Source organism: Castor canadensis, chromosome 1, assembly GCF_047511655.1.
Source record: "Castor canadensis chromosome 1, mCasCan1.hap1v2, whole genome shotgun sequence".
NCBI classification, from domain to species: domain Eukaryota; kingdom Metazoa; phylum Chordata; class Mammalia; order Rodentia; family Castoridae; genus Castor; species Castor canadensis.
Window position 1 is genome coordinate 5228411 of NC_133386.1, and position 23302 is coordinate 5251712.

The window sequence follows — 23302 nt, forward strand, 5'->3', positions numbered from 1 at the left end:
TGACACTTAACACCTCCACTCTCTAGCTTGGAGACCTCCTCTTTGTTTATGTAAACTCTCCTTTTTCTAACCCAACCGCATCACTATGGAGTTTCACGAAAACAGAAAAGTATTGCAGAACATGGTCTTTTCTCAAACCAAAACCCATCCAAATTTGTATGAAACCAGCAAGAAATGAATGACAATATACAGCAGCTTAACTCAAAAGTGAAATATTAAAGATGACACTTTTGCATAGTCTCTTTTCTCACAAACGTTTATTCTGTGGCATGATTTTTGTTCCTCAAACATTTTCAAATATTTGATCCTGAAAACTTCAACCAACTCATTGCAAGTTTGAAAATACTGCCATTTGCACTGTTTGCGTGTCATTCTCAGATATGGCCCAGACCGCAGCCTGACTCCTAGCTGTTTCCATGGAGGCACTGGAGTGGCCATCAGCATTATATTTCCCCAACCTAAAACTGTCACTGCCCTAGACTGTGACACGTGTTTCACAGCTGAGCCTAAATCCACACTGAATTTAAAAGTCTACTGGCTAAATGCCAGATTCCAAACTACCCTGACCTGTCTTCCTCTGTTCTCTGACTGTGTATACATGTTCAAACTCGTTTGAAGAGAGCTGGTTTGTAAATAGAAGAGAAAATACCCAAGAAGTATTCCCACAATGAAATAAATGATCACTATATTTTGTTCATGAAGACAAATTAATCAGTCTGTTTGATGAAAAAAAATTTTCTTCTTAAATTTCTTGAGTCAACTTGATTGCATAATTGGTTTATATTGGTTAACCACTGAGTTATAGTTGAATCTTAAATATGAACTTTTATAATCTAAGGAAGATTTCCCATTGTATGATGTTTTAAGCTACAATCATTTTACTGTGATCAGTATTCAAGCCTGTGGTCAAACATAGCTACTACCATTGTGTCCTAAACACCTCAGGTGGGAAAGGCCTAGGATTCATCTTGACCGGTGGCTCCCATAGAACCCTGGGCTTCTGTGTTCCCTTTCCTGAGCCCTACAATCCAGGCCATTCCAATTTTGACTGTTTTGGGTTTTGGACTAAAGCAACATGAAAAATGTAACTTGAAAACTAACAATTCAGTACAGACTTTTACTCATTTCACCCCTGTGCAGTATTGCACAAAGACGTGGAAACTAGGGCAGATCAAATTTGGAGCCTGAGTCTTGGCCACTTGCCTTCAAGGAGTGTTTATGCCTTTTAAAAGGTTGCTATAATTTAGCTGGGTTGCAAACTTTTCATCATTTTTGTATCTACTGTGGATATTTTTCCAGTAAACAATTGAGAACCAGTTCTTGGCTTCTCTTGATTGTTAAAGCCAATTGATATAAGTGAGAAAAATGAGGAAGAAGGCTAACATAATCCTCAATTTTAAGCAGAATTTATCTATAAAATCATTCAGCCTTTTTAAACTATGTGAATGGAATTTGTTTGCACAAATGTAATTCCACCAAAGACTTCTAAACTGTGAACTAATTACATGATCTCATTTTGGAGCATCCCCAAAGTTAATCTCTGAAGTAGTTATCTTTTACTTTTCTTTTATGTGTCATCTTTCTTTTTCACATTTCATGAGGAATTAAAAACCAAGAGAGACAAGGTATAAGCTATTTCTATTTTCCCAAGTCTCAAGAAACTGGAAAATATTTTATCCCAGTTGGAACTGCAGAAGAATTAGGTGGTTCCTAGATCAATATTTTTGCAAGATATAAAAGGACAAATAATTATAGACATCTTTTTAAGTAGTCCTAAGAAGGAGAGTTATTGCACTGATCTTGATTTTCATCTTTAATAGAAATGAATCTGTGTGTGCACATGTCTATTTATTTGTATGTTTGCACAGATGTACAATGAAAAGCATTGATGTTACATTACAAGATATGAGTTCAAGCCCTATTCCTTCATGTGCTGATTGACAGTGGGGGAGTCATCTACTGTCTCTGAACCTCAGTTTTTCATCTAAAAGCAGAGATAACAATGCTTATTCAATTTGCTTTGAGGCCTTTAAATAAAAATCACAGGAGATAATATATATGAAACTTTGTGTTAATTACCTATATAGAGTCCTAATAACATGTATGCTATAACAATGCCACTAAATCCATAGGATTTAGGCAATTTCTTTAGCTCCGCTGAGCCTTTATTTTCTCATATGTGAAAATAAGATTACTGTGTTAACAGATTATGGGGACAGAAGTTTAATTGTAGTGTAACCTTGAGCACAGGTGTTTTAGTTATGATTTTTTTAAAGCATAATGAACTCAACTTGAAATAATTCAAACTTTAAAAAAAAAGTATTTATTGAAAGTCTCAAGTAACCCTAGCAAGGAAACAATGGAGCCTTAAAAACCACAGGAACCAGAAACTTGGGTGCTAACAAGACTTTCTCTTCTTACCGCACACTCTTCATATTCTTTCTAACAGACCTGCCATGCAAGTCTGAGCCACCAGCAATGCCTGCCTCTCACACTCTCAGATCTCACAATGAAGAGAATGAAGGAGGGTAGGAAGGGAGGAAGGGAGGAAAGAAGAGAGACAGAGAGAGAGAGGGAAGGAAGGAAAGAAAGAAGAGAGACAGAGAGGGAAGGAAGGAAGGAAGGAAGGAAAGAAGAGAGACAGAGAGGGAAGGAAGGAAGGAAAAAGAGAAAAGAAAGAAGAGAAACTTGGTTAAATAGCCCACCCCCTCCCTAAACCTAATACCAGTTGAAAAATCCTAGGAAAAAGACTTTAGGTGACAGAGCTGGGGTCAGAGACCCTGGGTGGAGCTCATTGTTAGCTGTCACTATTTGAACCAGATGGTTAGAGTGAGAGAGAAGCTGTTTTCTCAAAAAGGAAAGACAGCAGGAAAGAGGAAGGGTCCCAGGCAGACATAGTAATAAATGCTCACACAAAGCAGCAGAATGGCCCACCTCTGGCCTTTCTGTCCCTCACTAGTGGGGTGTCCTTGGGATTTTTTTTCCATTTTTTATCCTTAGGCTTTTTGTCAAGTGGGTGAAACAAAACCTCCTTCTGCCTGTGTGGTCACGGTAGGTGTGGGGGGCAAGTCCCTCAACAGATTTAAAGGTGTCTTGCAAAGTTTGAGGTGCTTTACCAATAAAAGATTAGCTAAATTACTTGAGTGTTCTTTCTGTACTTGGTCAGAGCCTGTCATTCAAACCATTCCAGATTATAATCTCATGAAAGCACAGAAGCAAGGTTTAATACCACTTTCTACTTCTATCTTGTTAGGAAGCATCGGTATTTCAGAGATTTTTCTCATAGTTAAAATTCTTTTTACTGCCTGCTAAATCACCATGAGACTTAGCTTGGGGTGATACCTGAAAGTTTTCAATTAGAGGAACATAAACTACAAAAGCCATCATGTGAACAACTATGTGAACCTAGTTGACTATGTTTTGGACTATCACCTAAAGAAACAACAGTGGAATTACACCCAGGTACAAATTCCTGGATCCTACACTAGTTTCAATATTCTACCATCTCCCTGGCATGCCCATTGCTACTTTCCCATTCTTGGAAATTTTTCTCTGGCAATTTTTCTCTGCTATGAGACCTGTGTTTGTTTGGTAATAGCCCTCCCCACTGTATGGAGTTGATTGTTACCCTAAATTGAGGGAGTTCTATCCTGGACCTTAGGGATGTCAGCTTGCCAGCAATCCCCAACTGCTTGCAGTTATGGGTGCTTATGCACTTATGGGTGCTGTGCCCCTGGAATGTGTCTCCATCCCCCTCTCCCTGCCCAGCCGGGTGCATCATATCCTTCAAGACAGCTTGAGACCTACTTCCTGGGGGTGTCTGTGGCATTGACCCTCTCTTTAGGAGTCCTTTATTTTGGGTGCTCTCAACATATTCATTGACACTTCCCCAGCATAGCTTTGCGCATCTTCTTAAGTTTTATATGTGAATATTTTGTGTCTCCAAAGGATTAAAACCTGAGTGAGCACCATGGTTTTTTTTGTAGCAGTAGGCAGTGACCTTGGGTGCTGCCAGAAGAGAAGCATTTGGCATATCACTGTAAAAATAGAACTCACAGTAGACAAACCTTGCCACTGTCAGTTCTCTGCCCCATTCTCATCTAGGTCCTTACTGATGGGAAATCAAGGAACAGGAATCTGGAATACATTTGCCCTGGTTTTGTCTCCCTGAGCCTGGGATGTGGGACTGTGTTAGGATCGAGCATGGTTGCAATAGGAGAGCTAGAGGATAAATGCTGAAAATAATATCCTGGAGTGAGGGCCAAGGTCATGGCCAGTGAGTGAATCCAAACCATGTCATAAATTAAAGTAACTTGAAAAACTGGGAGCTGAGGTATGGCGCCAGAATGAGTTGTGCTTAGCCACAGAGACAGCCAAGAGTGTTGAGATGGAGCCAGTGCAACAGGCCACACTGCCAAAGGTCATCTGGGGGCTTCTATAGGCTCTGAGGGGCAGAGGGAACAGACCCCTCATACAGCAGCCAGAAGCTGGCTTATTCATTAGCTAGATCATTTCACGTGCTCCCAAGGATTTCCCAAGTTAACTCTGATCTCTTGTTTAAAGCTCATCACAGATGGGCAGGAAATTCTACTCTAGTTATTCTAATCCCAAACAAGCCGTGATGCCCAGAGAGCCAATTCCAGGTTTAGCTGTGTTACATTTATCCAAAGAGAAATCAAGCCCCACTTTTGTGCAGTCCTACAGAATATCCGGAGTACAGAGGCGCAGAGAAAAGCCCCGGCTGCTAAAGTAGCCATCACAGTGTAGTAAAATGAATTTTTGTTGGTTGCTGAAGCTGCATAATTGTGGAGAGGGAAGGGATGTGGCAGTTCCGTACTTTATCTAACCATCCACACACTTCCTCCTCTCCGTCCTCTTCCTGTTGGGACATTTTCTTACAAAGGAAACGTGAACACTCCATGATTGTCTAAATCAGAGTCCAACTGCAAGGCTGGGCTCTCTGTTCCATACGCCTTGAAGAATGAAGCATTTTAAAACCTAAGTATAATTCTACAATGCCACTGATCTAAAACTACAAACTTGATTCATACAAAGGCAAAGTTTTTAATTCTTAGAAAATTTTAGTGTAATTCTGACACAAAAAGTTTGCACACATTATTAGTTTCGATTGATTGGTGATTATTCTTCCTATCTTATTTGGGTTGGAAATGCTACATGTTTGGAGGAAAATGTCTCTCTCCTACTTCTGTCATTCTCTTCCTCCCTCCCTGCTGGAGGAGAAAGAGGGAAAGAGCTCCACGCCCCTCATTGGCCCAAACAGTGTAATTGAATAGGGACTTGCTTTGACAACAGGAGATGAAAAAGACCCAGGCGGCCTATGAATAATCCAGAATCAACTACAGTTTTCATTCTCTGTGATTTCTAATGGGAATCTAAAAATTTTAAACTCTGGACGACAAGAAATTTCTTTATTTAAAAAAAAAAAGAAAGAAAGAAAAGGACTATAAACGACCTTATTGCCCACCAAGTAAAATTTATCACTTTTGTAAAAGTTTTTATTTGCTGGCAGGAAAGTTCAAACCTGGTGTGGAATTATGTCCCCTTCTTTGTACCACGGATTTATGTCTGTCATTCTCCTAACATTAATTATCTTTCTATGAAAATTGAGTATGTCACTGGAAATGGTTGCAGCCCAAAATTCTTTTCTGTTCAGTGACCAGAACAAAGGGATCACACTCAGTGCCTTTTAAATGGTTTCTACATAAACCATATCCTTTCTACATAAACACAAAGGAAGAAAACCACTCCTCTTCCAGGATTGTAGACTTAAGGAGAAAAACGTGAGGTGATGAGAAGATACTATGGTACGTCCAACAACTGAAATAAGGGAAGGTAATTGGTTCCTCAGGTCAGTGTGGCCACCAATGGGGACAGCAAGCATTAACATAGCCATCTCCAGAGGGCTTTCCTGGGTTGCATTCTCAGTCATTTTGAATAAATACTTACTAATGGATGAACAAGAGTTCATGGTAATTAGGAAAAGGGGAGAATAGAGCAGCTGCCAAGAGACAGTGAAGGAAATGGGTTGAAATGCTAAGAATACTGTATTTGCTGGTGGAGTGGCTCAAGTGGTAGAGAACCTGGCTACCAAGCTTGAGGCCCTGAGTTCAAGCCCCCGTACCATCAAAAAAAAAAAAAAAACAAAAACAAAAAAAACCCCCACTGTATTTGGTTGGTGATTAGAGGCCCAAGTTCTAGTCCGTGTTTTGCTGCTGGCTACCCTTGCAACTTTAGGCAAATCATTCCCTGTCCTTGGGTTTTACTTTCCTTATTTTTATAAGAATTTTTTCTGCAGAACTATATTCTCTCTGACATCTCTCTGAGCTCCAAGATTCTATAATTATAGCAACCAATACCAGCAAGAATGTTGTGAAGATTATTGTTTGAGCAATTAATTCCCAAATGTGAATCAAAGAATGGATTCCTATGGCACCTCTAGCATGCCTTTAGTATTATTTTATCAAATCACCTCTAAGAACATCAGGAGATAGAGCCTTAATAACATACCAATAATTTCTAGACAGCAGAGGAAATAGTCTATTACATGAACAACTAGCAATTAAGAGAACTGATTGTTATCTTAATAAGGAGAGCAATAATTTATCGAAAACCTACTGTGCCAGGCATTGGTTAAACCCTTTATATCCATTTCTTTATTTGATCTTTGCCACACTACTGCTAAGTTATTAGTACACCGGCTTACACTGGTTTGAGTGTGTCCCCAGAGGGTTCATGTGTTGGGACTTCATCCCTGGTGTGCTGATATTAAGAGGTAGTGGGACCTTGAAGAAGTGGAGCCTAGTGGGAGAAGTTAGGTCATTGAAGGTGCTGCCCTGGAACGGACTGATGTAGTTCTCCTGAGACCCTGAGTTAGCTCCTAAGAGAGGGCTGCTGTAAAAGGGTGAGCTGGCCTCTCCACCTGCCCTGGCTTCCTGCCTCATGTCTTGCATATGTCCTGTGATCATGCCATCTACTGTGAGGCCCTCACCGTAGCCAGGCAGAGCTGGCACCATGCTGTGTGAACTTGCAGCCTTCCAGACTGTGAGCTAAATAGACCTTTCTTCAAGTGACCTGCCTTAGGTATTCTACTATAGTAATGGAAAACAGACAAATACATCATTTTACAGAAGAGCAAGATAAGTCTCAGAGAAACTAAGTAAATATACCTGTATCATTCAGCTCAGATGCAAAGCCATGTTCTCTGACTCCATGCTAATATTCCTGAGCACTGGGCTGAACTGCTTCACTCATTAGGAAAATTTGAAAGACTCCGTACGTAATATTAACAACACACTTCCTAAGGGTGTCTGGTTTTGTTTTGACATAGACTATGGCAATGTATCCCAGCCTGGCCTCAAACTCACCATCCTCCTGCCTCCACCTCCTGAGTGCTTGGATTATAGATGGGCTACCATACCTGGTTTAGGAACTTTGTTTTAGTCACAAATCATCTCTTGTGCTTATAACAGGATCTGTACATAGTTGGTCCCCACTCAAAGTTCGTTAAATGAAAACTAATCACCTGTTTGCTAGCAGGTCCTGGCTCCTGCAGTACTATCTGATAGAGGTCTGTGTTCAGAGAAGTGTTCCTTATGTTCATTGTCCAGTTAGTAACCACTAGCCACTTGTGGCTATTGAACACTTGAAATGTGTCTATTGTCGTTGAGGAACTAAGTTTAAAATTCATATAATTTTGATAAAGTTAAATATCCACATGCATCTCAAGATTCATATCAAACAGTATAAGTTAAGTAGGTATGAGTGCTTGAGATGCAGTAAGAGAGAAAACAGACTCTTTGACATTAACTGCCCTGTCCGAGGACTCAAGAACTGGAAGAGGTAACACCATGATTCAATCTTGACTCTTTTCAATATGACCCAAACTCATACTTTCTCCACTACCTTTCTTACCATACTTTAGGAAAAAAAGGATTTAGAATCTTGGTTTAAAGAAGCCCCTAAACCTAAATGAATTGGGAGCATCAACTGGTCACTCCCATGATTGGAAATGTCCTTTTCTGGAGAGCTTGGTTATCCTTTAGAAGTGGGAATCCATTCTCTTTTGACCAAAGCTCTCCCAATAAGAAACCTACAACAACCAGAGTTTGCAGCCAAACAATGGTGGTTGGGTTGTGCTGGTACAGCGATCTTACAACACATTAACATCATTAACATCTAGCTTATCTAGTTGTGAAAATACAGAAATAACAGGGCTAGGAAGGCAGGATGGCGATCCATCATTGTACACAGGATAGAGAGGCAACCTGAATAGGACGGTGCGTAACTAGAGTTGCTCCAGAACAGGGTTTCTCGTGATGTTCCCTCCCACCTGGGTGGTTGCAGACTCATCAGGTCAAGAATATTCACTAAGAGCTTGTGGAATGCAGGCCTCGATCTCTACATGTTGGCTAGCTTGTTTTTATTCACACAGAAACATTGTGACAGTGTACCAGTTTCTAAACCCTTTGTTTCCTGGAGGTTGCCATTTTGGATTCTCTGACTTTCTTTCAAGGGTCTTTGTGATGTTTAGGAACAGCTACTTCCTTCAAGGTGAAAGTTGTTAAGAAATCACTGCTCAGAAAGATACAGGGTTGTCCTCTCCATCCAGCCCAAGTCAAATCTTTCAAACACTTATGAAGGTCCTTCAGAGCTGATTAGATGGAAGTCACAGGCAACATTTGCCTAATATAAAATATGCACAGAAACACTATCTTAATTAGATGTACATGTCTCTGAAGATATAAATAAACGCTTCCTTTTTGATATGTCTGATTTAATAGCCTAATAACAGGGGAATGATGCTGAAATATAATTCAGGGGTGAGGGAGAAATTAATAAACTCAAATATTTAAAGCTCAACAGCAATTAACAACCCATTTAAAGCAAATTTCTGAATTTTAATTTTATTTATCCTTATCCACCCAGGACTAAGCTTGGGTTCATCGTAATTAATTTTCACACCTAACAGGATGCTCTGCCCCTGCATAGGTCACACTTCTCAATCCCATTACACATCCGCAGCAGACCATGCCCCAGCGGTGGCACGGAGCAGAAATTCAAAGTCCCATCTTAGGCACAGTGCTTCACATTTGCCCTCTCGCTATTTGGCTTCTCTCACTTCTTTGGAAACTCAGCTTTTAATTTTTGTGTTTCATGTTTAATTGCACACATGTGTGTTCATATGCAAAACCAGAATTCCTGTTTTCTGTGGAGTCCCCAAGATGACCTCTGGTCAGTGAGGGCCACAACCTGAACTTTGACTTCCTTCCTTGTCCTATGGAGGCCAAGTATACTTGGAAATCATCCTGACATGAGGTCTCTCCTTTTCTTTTTAAAAATATGTATTTCTTAGCATTTTAATTATTTGTCAAAATAACTTGACAGTAAAACTCACTTTACATAAGGACATTACATGTATATTCACAAATCAATCTTCATTCATTTTTGCTTTTCCCATTTCTCCTCATAGCTCTGTAAGAATCCATGACTTCATTTTTCTAGCTCAATTTTACTTCATTCTTGGTAAACTTTGTGCTCACTCCTGCAGATTTTGACTTTGAGTTTGTCTCTTCCCCCCAAAAATGAAGAGCTGATGTGCTCTTGGGATGGGGAGGGTTGTGCTGGGCTCAGCAACTCAGCATGTTCCCCATTTATACCTGTGACTAATGAGTGGAGAAATGACAGGACTTGTGAGCTAACACTGTAGCGGGGCCTCTTGAAAAGAGGATATGGAGATCCTGGAGAGTCACACAAGCCAATGGTGGTTTTTCTGACAGTGTCTTATACATGAGCCTAGTAGAAGAAGCCAAAGGAGAGGGACTAGAGGACGAAGAACAGCACTGTGTGAGATGGAATACAGGCCATTCAAAGTGGAGCAAATACAGGCCTTCTCTGCTGTATTATAATCAGCTTTGCATTCCTCCAATGAAATCCATGCCAGGTTACTTACAAGGAATAAGAGAGTTATTTACCCCACTGTTAGAGAGACCGAGGGTCATGGTGTCTGCATCAGCTTGGTTCTGTGAAGGCCCATGGCAGACAGCAGACAGTGGATGGTGGAGTGCTTGTGGAGGAAGGGATCACATCTTGAACAGGAGCAGAAAGAAAGAAACTGGCATCCTATAGTCCCTTCTGGGGACAAACTCCTCAGTGCCCTAAGGACCTCCCACTAGACACCCCTCTAAAAGGTTTCACCATCTTTTAAATGCACCCCCCAGGGATCAAGCCTTTTCCAAGTCTTCAATGGATCCTTGGAAGACACAAACCACAGCATGTGTGTAGAGGTTCTAGGTAGGGAAGCCTCCGTGTTTCCCTTATTGGAAGACCTTCTGTCAGAAACATTGTCATCCTCGCTGTCCTTTCTGTACCATTCTGTGACATCTAAAAAACCCACACTCCTCCCCTGACCACCAGCAAGCCCCGTTAGCCATATTGGCACTACACATTTCTGTCTGTCCCTCTCTGCCAGGGTCTTCTAATTAGATTCTCCCAAGAATCTGGAATTGGGAATTGTAAGGCACTAACTCTTGCCTGCTTGCTGAAACTGAGCTGGTACTGGGAAGTTGGAGCTGATGAATGTGGGTGGCATTATTAGGTCTTTGACAGAGGCAAGGACGGCTGATCTGAGAACAGAGAGTAAGTGTGATGAGATGTCAAGTGATTCTGCTCCCTCCTGCCTGATGCTCCTGGCCTGTCTGCACTTCCGGTTTATTCTTTATCTGAAGAATAAACTCCCCTTTGTTTTTGCTTAAATTCACAGGGTCATGATAATTGTGCTCAAAACAAAAATGAGCTTCAAACAGCTATTGTGACCCAGGAGTGCCATGGACCCTATTGGGCAACTCCAGAGCACTGGAGACAGCAGTGGGCCAAAGAAGATTTAAATTCATCCCAGAAGACCCCACAGGGGAGGGCTGCTACTCCTCGCAGAAGCTGTGAGGAGGTGGGGACAGTGGTGCCTGGTGAGAATAAGTTCATCACGAACAGCCAGGGCTGCCAGCAGCCAGGTGTCCAGCATGCTGTGGACACCTCCTGGAGGCAGAGGGTCTCCAGCAATCGGGGTCCCTCATGCCATCAGGCTCTCCATCTGAGATAAAGCACTTGCTTCCTAGGGCTACTATGACAAATGACCACAAACTTGGTGGTTTATAGTAGAAGTTGAGCCTAGGGCAGAAGTCCAAAATCAAGCTATCCACGGGGCTATGCTCCTTCCAGGGGCTCTGACAGAGATTCCACCCCTGCCTCTGGTGCCTGTATCACTCCAGTGTTTGCCTCCATTGTCATGTGACTTCCTTCTCTTCTGTCTGTCTCTCTTCTGTGTTCTTTTGTAAGGACCCTCGTTACTGGATTTGAGGCACACCTGGGTAATCCAGGATTATCTCATCTCAAGACCCTTAAGTTAATGACATCTGCAAAGACACTTTTCCAAATAAGGTCACATTCATAGGCTCCTGGGGTTAGGAAATGGAATCTTTTTGGGGAGCCACCATCCATCCAGGACACCCCTGACAGTGATTAGCAAGGAGAATAGTCAGGCCTCATGGAAATCAGGTTTCTTTCCTGTTGCATCCTGGACTTTGTTTCTTTTCTTTTGCTTAGACTTTCTCTTGCTACCTAATGGCCAGTTTATTTCTAGAGGAGGATTAGGAGCAGTCAGTTGGACTACTCAGGAGACAGAGATGCTCAGGTCTCAAAAGTCTCAAAGAGACTTTGAGCAACCTGAAGAACACCTAGACCCAAAGGAGCGTGGGCCTCTTGGGTTCCATCTTAGCACTCAGCCTGGAGGCAGGATAGGGTAGGGAGCAGAGCAGGCTGAATGTGGCTGAGGAGCTGGGTTTGGGACGTGTGACCTGCTGGGTCATGCTCTGTGACGAAGACTCATGGTAGCCTCAGGCAGGAGCTGACGATTTGCCTGTCACCAGGGCCTGAAGATAAATAAGCAGATTATTAAGGGGGGGGGGTGGGCGTCCAGGGAAGGCATATTGAAGTTTCCCTATTCATTGGCCTTCTTTTTTTCCTCAAGCAACCTTACGTGATGGCAGGACACATGACAGCTACTGGAACAGTGCAGAAAACTAGACAAGCTGGACAGCCCTTCTCAGGAACCAGCTCGGAGCCCAGAGCAGAGTCTGTCACTGAGCTCTGCCACTTTCTACACCTCTTTTTGATATGCTCTGCTCAGTGATATCTGTCTGTGTCTTCCCACGCAAGTTTCAGATTCCCTGGGGAGAGGTTGATTGACCCAGATGGAACGAAGGCACTGACCAGCCAGGGCTAGACACAGCCACTGTGTTTGGGAAGTGGAGAAGTCATGCCAACTGAGGTCTGGGACAGTGACCATCATGAATTAGCTGAGCAGGAGGTGGCCAAAGGGTGCAAGACTTCACAGCTAGACTGGGATTGGGAAATGGGCTCCAGACTGCAGGAACAAGAAACAGAGAGGGCTGAGGTGGGTGGAAGCAGATTTGGGGGTGGGATAGTGCAGGGAAGTAGTTCCCAAACTTTTTCATCTAAGGACCTGTTTACCTCCTACAAATTATTTAGTACCCCAAACAGGTGGCTAATGGCTTATATTGATTGAGGCTCAATATTGATTGACCTTCTAGAAATTAAGCCTGAGACATTTTTAAGGCACAAGAACACACAAGCATGCATTTGGTCAGTTGTCAGAGAAATGCTTCTCTTTCTTTCTCTTGGTATTAGGAGGTTTGGACTCAGGGCCTTGAGCTTGGTCTCGACCACGTGAGACATGCCCCCAGGCCTTTTGGCTGTAGTTTAGTTTTCAGAGAGGGTCTCACTTTTGCCTCTGACCATGATCCTTCTATCACTACCTCCCAGGTAGCTGGGACCACAGGCATGCACTACCATGCTCAGCTTGTTTTTTGAGATAGAGTCTCCTAGGGTCTCCCTAACCTTTTTTTTTTTGCTCAGACTGGTCTCAAACTTCAATCCTCCCATCTCTGCCTCTAACCCAGCTGGGGTCACACACATGAGCCACCACAACCAGTCCATGTTCACTCTTTTCCGATAGTCTTGGGAAAATAACTGGGCGAGTGAAGAAGGTGAATGGCATCTTAGCATTATTAGGAATGACTTTGGCTTGAACATCCTCTAGAAGGATTTTGCCTGGAGTCCCAGACATGCTTGGGAACTATTACCGCAGTCACTCAGAACATGGTCTCCACAGCAAGACCGCCTGAGTCTGAAGCTAGGCTCGACTATGGGGCAGGCAGCAGGTTTCTTAGTGTCTCCACTGAAAATAAGCTAAAATGGTGCCTTCCTCACAGAGCTGTCAAAGAAACCTAACTAGCACATTGTACTCAGAACATTTCTGCTTTGATTACACAGGTCGCCCACGGCTGCTGGAGAAAGCAGAACCCAGTGCTCAGACCCTAAGTCAGATGGTTGAGTGAGAGCCTGAGAACTGGCCTCAGGACCAGAGCCTACACTGGGGCATCAGGTTCCGTCAGGGGACGTGTTCTGACTTCCGCCTACTGAGAGGGGTTGCTCAGCCTGACCCAGGAGCCTGAGTGTGCTGGGCTGCCCCACGGGGGTCTCCAAGGCCTTTGTTCTCAGAGCTGTTATAGTGAAGATCCCTGAGATGGAATGTGGTCCAGTATCCCAGAGAAGATGATCAGCAAGAAATATTTATTATATATCCGACTTTTATTGCTGGAATACATCCTTCTCTGCATCAATCAAGAAAAACGTAAAATTGGGCCAATTTTAAAGCTTTCATAAGTAACAAATCTAAGTTTTTAATGCTCAAAAATGATCAAAGTCCATCAATATGGCTCCACCTTCCCAAGTTGCTGGCCCGGCATCATCTCAGATCAGCTCAGTTGGAGGCCCAGAACCCAGGAGGCTGACTAGCTGAGCTGAACAAGGCAGACCATCTTAGGTGCTCACTCCAGCTCAGGCTCACCCCACGAGGTCTGGACCAGCTTCCTCCCAAGGACAGCCTCATCTGAAGGACAATCCCATAACTAACCCAGGGAGCAGGTGGAGGTGGCTGAGTGCACACACACAAATAAGCTAGAGCCACCCACTCGGGCTAGAAGATCCTCCTTCCTCACTGCCCTGATAAGGTTGTGCCTGCATCAGGAGTAACTGCAGTAACATTAGGATGAAAAGAGAGGTCCTGCCTTACAAAGGGATTGTGAGTGCACGGGACAATTCCCTATGTCACTGGGTTAGTCCTGGAGACTTGTTGCTGGAGGCCCAGGAAGCACCAGCAAGGTTGCATTCTCCTTGCTTTGGCTTTTTCCTCATTTCTCCTCTTGGGACCCAATGTCACCCTCTCCCACCCAGGAGTCTTCAGGAATCCTCCCTTCAATGGGACAGTTTTCAGTGTGGGGCAATTCTTTCATTCATTCATTCATTCATTCTTTCTTTCTTTTTGCTGTACTAGGGCTTGAACTCAAGTCCTACACCTTGAGCCACTCACCAGCCCTTTTTTGTGATGGGTGTTTTTGAAATGGGGTCTCATGAACTGTTTGCCTGGGATGGCTTTGAACAGTGATCCTCCTGATCTCTGCCTCTTGAGTAGCTAGGTTTACAGGTGTAAGCCACCAGCACCTGGCTTTTTCTTCCTCTTGGCCACATTGCAATGGGCAAATTATTTACCAAGCATGGCAGCACTGTGAACACAGAGGTGCCCAGGAAGCAGCCTCTACTTTCCCATTACTGATTCTCTGGTCAGGTAGCTGCCAGCCAGAACTATGTTCAGAAAGACCCTTGAAGCCCATCCCTCAGGTTTTGTGGAAGTGCCAGCTACAGTCAGCAGCTCACCAGTTAGAGTCATACAATTTAGAGGTGGAGGAGCTGTGAAGGTCATCTTTCAACTCCTTAACTGATGGTTGAGGAAACAGACTTAGAAGAGTGAAAAGTGACAGGAATGGGGTGGGGAGTTTGAGAGAGAGCAAAGGCATGGGATCCCATGACTCCTCTAGCTCTCTGTGTGAGACTTTTGCTTTAACTATGGAGCCCTTTGGGAAGGTGGGAGAGATCCACTTCTAGTTTTGTGAAATGTTTTGGAACCTCAGAGAAAGAACATTACCTTACCTAAATAAGTAGGTAGGCCAATACGTTTGAAAAGATGGTAACTGTCCCCAGCATCCAGTAAAGCAACCTGGCCTCTCTCCAGCTCTCCTAGCTCTCCTCCCTGCTAATTCAGAGGAAAGGTTCTCTGAAACCTAAGGTGTTGGCTGATAAGGGATTCTGGAGATCTATGTAACAAAGTACTCTTAAAGACCCGAATAGCTCTTAAGACTGGAAGGAATGAAGTTATGAAGGTGGAAAATTAAACCCTGCTGCTAAATTCCACGGGCCTCCCTCAAGCCCAGAAGTGGGCTATGGTGTGTGGGGGGACCATCAGGATCACGTCACTGTGCTACCGCTCCCGGGAAAGCTCCTCAGAATACAAGCTCTGGCAGCCCACAGAAGCTTCTCACCCAGGTTACTCTTGGGTCAGTGAGGCAAAGTGATTTTCTTCAGGTCACACAGCTCGTTAGGGGTGAAGCAGAGCCTTTAGAAACTCCTGGGGTCTCAGTCAGTGATCTACGAATGGGCCCCACTCCTCTGATCCCAGCTCCGATGGGAAACAGAAATTCGAGTGGTGTCCTTGGATCTCAAAGGCACTTGACCATAGCTGAGTGTGGTGGTGTGCCAGCTACCAAAGGTGCTGAGGCAAGAAGACCTTTGGAGCCCACGAGTTTCAGGCCAGCCTGGGCAGCATGATAAGAAACCATTTCTTAAAAAATAGAAGAAAAAAATCAGTCCTTTGAGGACAAGGGTTTTGGCTTTTTTGGCCTATTCTGATGTAGCCCCCATGTGACAGTGGGCTCTCACTCACACAGCTGCCCAACTATGCCTCCCTCAGAATTCTTTATGGCTTTTCCCTACACAGCCACGCTTTTCTCCCTGGGTTCCACTTCATAAAGTCTTGTCTTCCCAAAGTACTGATTTTATTCTATTTTATGGGGAAGAAGATCCAGTCATTACAGTAGGCCCCCTTACCTCCAGGGAATACATTCCAAAACCCCTATGGATGCCTGCACCAAGGATTGTACCAAAACCTATATGTAATCTTTCTCATACATCCATGCCTATGATAGTTTAATTTACAAATTAGGCTCAGTAAGAGATTAACAACTAGTACTAAAGCAGAAGAATCATCACAATATACTGTAATTATGCTTTGAGGTCATTATTAAGTAAAATAAAGGTTACTTGAACACAAGCTTTGCCAGACCACAACAGTGAATCCGATAACCGAGAAACTTATGAAATGAATAATGGGCATGTAGCGTACACGCTACAAAGGGATAATTTGCATCCAGGGCAGGATGGAGTGCCACATTCCCCCCAATACTCAGAACGACAAGCAATTTAAAACCTACAAGTTGTTTATTTCTTGAATTTAATATTTTCAGACTGCACTTGACTGTAAGTAACTGAAGCCCTGGAAAATGAAACTGTGAATAAAGAAGTGCTACTGCATTTTTCACTTTAATGATGAAAGAAGCTAGCACAGGAACTTTAGCTTTGGTGCTGTGTCCTCCCTGTGGAAGACTTAGTTGAACATCTTCCAGCAGGGAGGCTATTTAGAGGACATTTAAGGAGCACGAGAACAGGACAAAACCTTAGCTGGTGATGGTCAGCGTGGTCCTTCACAATTTGTTGCCCGGCTACCCAGCTCACCCACCCCTCCACACTTGAGAGGCTCAAGACCTTGCTGGATGACAGGGATTTCCTTAACAGCCGCGGTCATGTCATCTGTACGGCTCTAGCAATAAGGCTTCTGCTAGCTCAGGGAGTCTCCACTGAGGCAAGGTTGATATTTGGGGCTGAGTGGGTCTTTGTTGTAGGGCTCTCCTGTACATTAGAGCCACATCACTGCTGGCCTCTGCCCACTAGAGGCCCAAACCCCCCCCACATCATGACAATCAAAAGTGTCTCCAGACACTGTCATGTGTCCTCTGGTGGGTGAATCACCCTAGGTAATAGCCACTGCTCTAATAGGAGCCAATTTCTTGAGCTCATTTGTCTAGGGCTTTTACTCCTCTTTCATGCTCAGACCAAACATCTCCCCTCTGTGAGGCCTGTGGAGCTGTCCCAGACAGTTACAGAATTTTATAGGTGTGCCTCCATTCTGTGCCTTCTCCCATTAGACAGTGAACTCCTTGAGGCCAACATTTAAGACTCCAAATCCATGTTCTTAATTCCTTAGCATCCGATGCAACACGGAGCCCACTGCAGTTGAGGAAACATTGAATGAATGGGCCATCAGTCACTTTAGGCTGTCCTCCCTGAGGGTGACTCCTCCAAGACATAGCCCCTATTATCTTCAGCCACTGGCATGATCTCAGCCTCATGACCTCACTTGATGCTGTGTGAAAAATAACTCACTGCAGGAATAGCCCCACTTTCTATTTCTAATCATTGCAGTAGTAGTAAAGTCACTGTAGCAGCTGCTCCTCAAGCATCTTCTTCGTGCACTGCCATCAGTCCAAGTGCTGACCCTCACAGTGTTTCTGTGAACTTCTATTATTCCCATTTTATAGGTGGGAGGAACTGAGGCTCTGAGAGCTCCATGTGCAACCTCAGTGTCATGGTGACCTTAAGGTTAGAATCCAAGGCTGTTTGACTACAAACCCTGCTCACTGTTTTGTCGTTGGTTCCAGTTTTTTTTAATTTTTTAATTTTTTTTTTTTTTTGGTGGTACTGGTGTTTGAACCCAGGGCCTCACATTTGCTAGGCAGGCACTCTATCACTTGTACCACTTTGCAAGCCCAGATTTTTATTTTTAAGGGTGACTCTTAACAAGTAGCCATTTGAAGTCTGAATGGTTTCTATGCCCAGACAAATGGGCTGTTGATGCCTGATTGCAAATTGAGTCACTTCTTATCACAGCAGCCAACATCCAATTCTACCAAAATATGGGAAAAATCATTCTGATATCAAATTTGCATATCCAAGGATTGGAGGATGGTTTGTATAATCAAATTATATAGACTTGTAAGCGGGAGCATTGTTTAAATAGCTTACAAAATTACTTTGAAGTTGCACATTAAAACCCAGAGAACTCATCGCCTTCAAGATCTGTACAAAAAGTCAACTGCTAATTGATTATGACAGCTTAGTCTTCATCTCTACATTGTATCATCACAGCTCACACATCACTCTGTTCTGCTCCTCCTCTAGCCACATTCACTCCATGCGATAATAACAGATGGAATTTTATGCACGACTGCTCCCCTCTCCATCGTTGATCAAAAGGAGCAGCTTAGAAAAAAACACCTGGAATTTGCTGAAATTCTGATTCCTTCCAGCAGTTTTATAGATTTTGTAACTTATCTTTTATTGACTATGCAAGGTCTCTGGTCCCCAGCATCTGTTTCTTGCATCTGGGGAGAAAGATAAATTCCCATTTTTTTTTGGTGTTTTGTGTGTGTGTTACTGAACCAAATTTAAGAGGCAAACAAACAGATCTTAATAGAAGAGGATAGCAGTGCACTCTCTTCTTCACCCAGGCTGCCCTCTTCTGCACACAGGACAAGAGGAGAACACGTATGGGGCTCTTCTGGCCTGCAGGGTTTACCAGCACAGGGTCCTGAAGATTGGCTGAACCGCCCACCTCCCTCTGGGAGGGGATCTGGGGGCTGATGGACAAGAGCACAGGCTTTGAGGAGGCAGTTTTGTATACATTTTAAAAAAAACCTGTGCCTCATTTACAATATCTCAGACTTAAAGAATTGTGCCTGGTCACCAGAGACAAGATTATACATCACAGAACTTCATTGTAATAATGGCCCTGTACTCCAACTTCTTTAAAACCTCAGCTGTTCGATTCAGCCTCTTCAACTCCATAACTGTTCATAAGATTAATAGATTCTGATGCATAATTGACCCTCCTATTGGGAGAGGAGAGGAGGGAGAGAGAGAGAGAGAGAGAGAGAGAGAGAGAATGAGAGGAGGAGAGAGAGTAATTTGAGTGCTTGAAGAAGCAAGATTCCCATAATGAGATGGTGTCAAGCTCCATTAACAGGGTCAAGGGTATGGGGTAACCACTAGTACCTTAGGAGAGGATCCTGGGACAGGACATGGTCCAGATAAGGATGCAGGACAATCCTTAGGGCCTCACATGAAGGTTAAAATAAATGAAGACCTTGGATGAGAGGACGGGGTAGAAGCTGTGATGACAGGGAAGGGTGGGTGCCAAGATTCTAAGGCAGGGCCAGCTGATCACTCAGATGATGGAGGCCTGGAGCTGGCCAGGGTGGATGCCCTCAAAGCTCCAGGCTTTCATCTGGTCTGGTCCCTCATACTTAGGGAGTCCTTTGTACAGAACAGCTCTTCAGTGGACCTGGGGGCTTGAGCAAGGGAAAAGTTTAACGGAAAGAGTAGATGCTAATGGCTGGCTAATCTTGCTAGTGTTCTACTTCTGACACTGAGCCTCTTCCCCAGGCTTGTTTCAATGTCTCGGAAAGACACCGGTCTTACTCAGGGGAAAAAATTCTAAGTCACAAAAAGTAGAGCAAACTAATGAGAAGAGACTGAAAAGGAGAAAGGGCCTTATTTCCTACTCACAAACAGTGAGAGACCCACACAGGAAGAACTTTGCTCTTCTGTTTGAGGAAGAGAAGTGGAAGCTGATCCTTCACTGTCATCAGATTCGGGCTCCTTCCTCTTTGCCTTAAATAACTGCCTTTAGCTAGACATCCAGGACATCTGCTCTCCTCCAGCCCTGGAAAACCCAAAGAGATTGCAAAGATTAAGCCTTATCTCTGCTTCTGTTTTCCTTTGAAGTGACCACCAAGTGACCCCAGTGTGAAGGCAAGTCAGGCCCACGGTAATGTGGGCATGGAGGCACACATTTGCTTGACGAGAACCTGGTGCATTCCATAGGTATTTAGGCATAAACTCGCTTCTCAGTTCATCTCCGTGAGACTCAGCACAGTTTTAAAAGTGCATTTTACAACATGGATTTAAAAGGCCAAGGTCTTCCTGTTAGATCTGCTGTATACACTCCCCCCTCCTTGCCTTATAAATCTTACACTTAATCCTTTCTATCGTTTGTGGGGTAAAAGAAGCAGAGAACACCAAGCACTTGTCTATTGACTAGGTGCTTGGCAGAGAAGGAAAACAACTCGTCGTACCCAGGGTCTATGGGGCACTGATCTGACATGACAATGACAGAAAAGTCAGCACAGGCTGTCTTCAACCTCACCGGATCGGAATGCCGTCTACTTAGCATTGGAGTCAAACAATTTCCTGGCAATAGATTGCTTTCCACTTGTAGGTCTACTAAGCAAATAGAAAAGTAATTAACAGTGTGCTATGGTAGATGTGTCAGGTGGAACTTCATTAGAGCTGAAGAACTGAGAGAATCAAGAAGCCATGTTGTGTCCACTGTGTGATGAAGGTTTCATGCTGTCTCGCTCTAGGATTGGCACGTTATCTCTGCTTGTCTTCCAGAAGAGAAATTTCTGAATTTTTCCTATTATATTGTCACTTTGATCAAGGGGAAAGCAAAAAGAAAAGAAAATCCTCAAGTGTCTGAAATTGGTCCAAAAATAAAGAATTCTTGTCATTTTTGGGGGGAAATGATTTTCATCCTGACACCTTTGCATGATTCTCCCCACCTTTGCTGTGTTTTTGTTTTTAATTTTGTCTCATCTATTAAATATCTGAATTTTGAAATGTGAGCTAAATGTCTCATTATTATTTCACCTCCCGATGGAAACTAAATGGTGTTCTGTCATTTATAACAGCAGGAAGAAATGGAGTCTCATAGGAAGGAAATTTATGCTCAGTTGGAGAAGAAAAGGAGATTAAGGCATTTATTTTTAGCTGCCTTTAAAAAATATATTTGAAAGTACTAAATTCAATTTCATATGTCCAGAATGGGCTAACCTAATTTTAGCATATTAATTAACAATAAAAGTAGTGTTTTGCCTCATACAAAGAAATAAAATAATTAACTTACTGAGGAAAAGGAGTCATATGATTTTACTTTGAGAGGTAATGAATGACTTTGAGAAACTGTGACAAAAAAGGTTTTGCAAAGAGCTCTGACTGTGGAGCCTCTTTGGAATTCCTTGTTAAGGACCTGACTGAGAACCAGTTTCTCCTTCACATTACCTGTCTTGGCCCAAGTAAACCGCAGACACTTCAACAAGGCAGGTGGCGCTCCTCAGAAAGAATGCTGGGTTAGGGTGAGGCGAACCTTGGCTGACGTTCAAGGACCATCTGAGTGCTCCCTCAGTCAATAAGTACCGGGGCTTGTCTAGCACAAGGTGCTTTCTACTTGTGGCAGGAATTCCAACATTTTGTATTTTACATATTTGGACCTTTGAACTTGAAATATTTTGTTACACTTAGCATAGCTTCATTCCCTAGGGGCAAAAAACCCTACTCTTTCAAGTGGTCGTTATAAAGCCAAGTGCATAAATATGCATGAGAGGTCATTATTACCACAAGATGACACTTAAAAGATTCAAGTGTCTCTTACTAAGATTTTTCGACTTGTTCGGTGACAGTAAATCAAAGTCTCTGGTTTCTGGTTGTAGAACTTTGCCTTTGATTGTCCTTTCAGAGTTTTCAGGGGAAGGAAATGGGTTTGGAGCTTGGCTGTCATTCATTAATTCCTTCATTCATTCTACAGCTGTGTAATGAGATATCTCATCGCCTGTGTCCATGTGTAATGTAGAATGTCATACTTAAGGCATTTCAGCCAGGGCTCTGAAGGATGGGTCACAGAATTTCTAGACTTTAAATACGGAACTAAGGCTCAGAGAGATTGGGTAACTTTTTCCATGACACATTGTGTCAGATAGTCAAGGCTGGAAATCAGATATGACCTTCATACCAGGCTGTCTCTAATGAGCCAGGGCCTCTGGAAGGCTTGAGGGTCCAAAGTATAGGATTATCCTGTGACCATAAAACTGAAGAGTTGCATTTGACCATGTCTCACTCCAGTACTTACAATTCCAATGTGGAAATATTACAGTGTTTTCAGAACCTAGAAAGCTCTTAAACATGACATGCACATTTAGAATTGATTCCAGTCTAAAACTATACTCACACCAAGTACCTACTTGGAAAAGATAATATTTTCATCTGCAGAATTAATTACCCAGGTGTCCCTGCTCTCCCCAGGAAAGGAGAAAAGGCATGGAAAACAAAACAGAAGCAGAAAGAGGAAAGCAGACCCACCAGTGCTTCTGTTTCCCCTCGGTGGGTGGGGTAACCACATAAGCAGCCCTAGGGTCTGACAACTCTCTTGGTCCCAAATTAACAGAGTCAAGAAAGCCCTTTTTAAATGTTTGCTCCCATTTTTGTGTCCCAGGCAAAATCTTTGGAAAGAGTCGCTGGTGGAACCTAGGTGTGCTTCCTTCCCCGCACAGATTCACAGTGGGACAGATTCCTACAGGGTTTTTCATGAAGGCCGATCTTGAAGGAGGACGAAGCTACATGAAAGAGTGTGAAAGATGGAGACAAGCTCTTCTGAAGGTAGGACTCACCTGACAGTGCCCTCACAGGTCAATGGCAGAGCCCTGAGATGAAGGGTCACAGTTGGTGCTATAGAAGTTGGGTCTCACTTGTTGGTACTCACAGCTGACACATTTTAAGGTCGTTTTCTGTCCAATCCCATCATTCAGATGCAGCAGGAGAGCACTGAGATCAATGGAAAGAGCTGCCCTAGGAGCCCAACTCGGATTTGAATCTCTGCTTATTAGCTGTGGGGACTTGAGCAGGTGACCAACTCCCCAGAGGCTGTTTCCTCATCTGAGCACTAGGGCTAATCCTACCGTCCTTGGCTCAGAGTGTCACCAGGGCTAGAGAAGATCAGACAGAGCATTTGGACTTGGAACGTGCTGGACAACAGTCCCCTGGACCCACTACCTTCCAAAGTTCTCCTTAAGGAAGACTATGGTGCCTTTGAACTCACTTTGCTCATAACCAGCGTCCGAGGAATGTGTTTGATTCACATGTCCCTTTTGTAATCCCTTTATTGTTCTCTCATGTCTTTATTAAACATGCCAAATTTTATATAAATTTTGCTTTTATTGTCCTTCCCCCCTTATGTTGTGACTTGAGTTCCTAAAGACCATGCCTTGTCCCCTCAACCTTCTCATCACTTCAGGATTTCGTCCACCAAAAACCTCAAGGAGTTTGCTGACAGAATAACATAATCATAAAAATGTCCCAAACCTAAGCCTTTTCTTCCATTTTAAATTACTGTTTTCCTCCAACCTAGAATTTCAGGGTCAGGAGG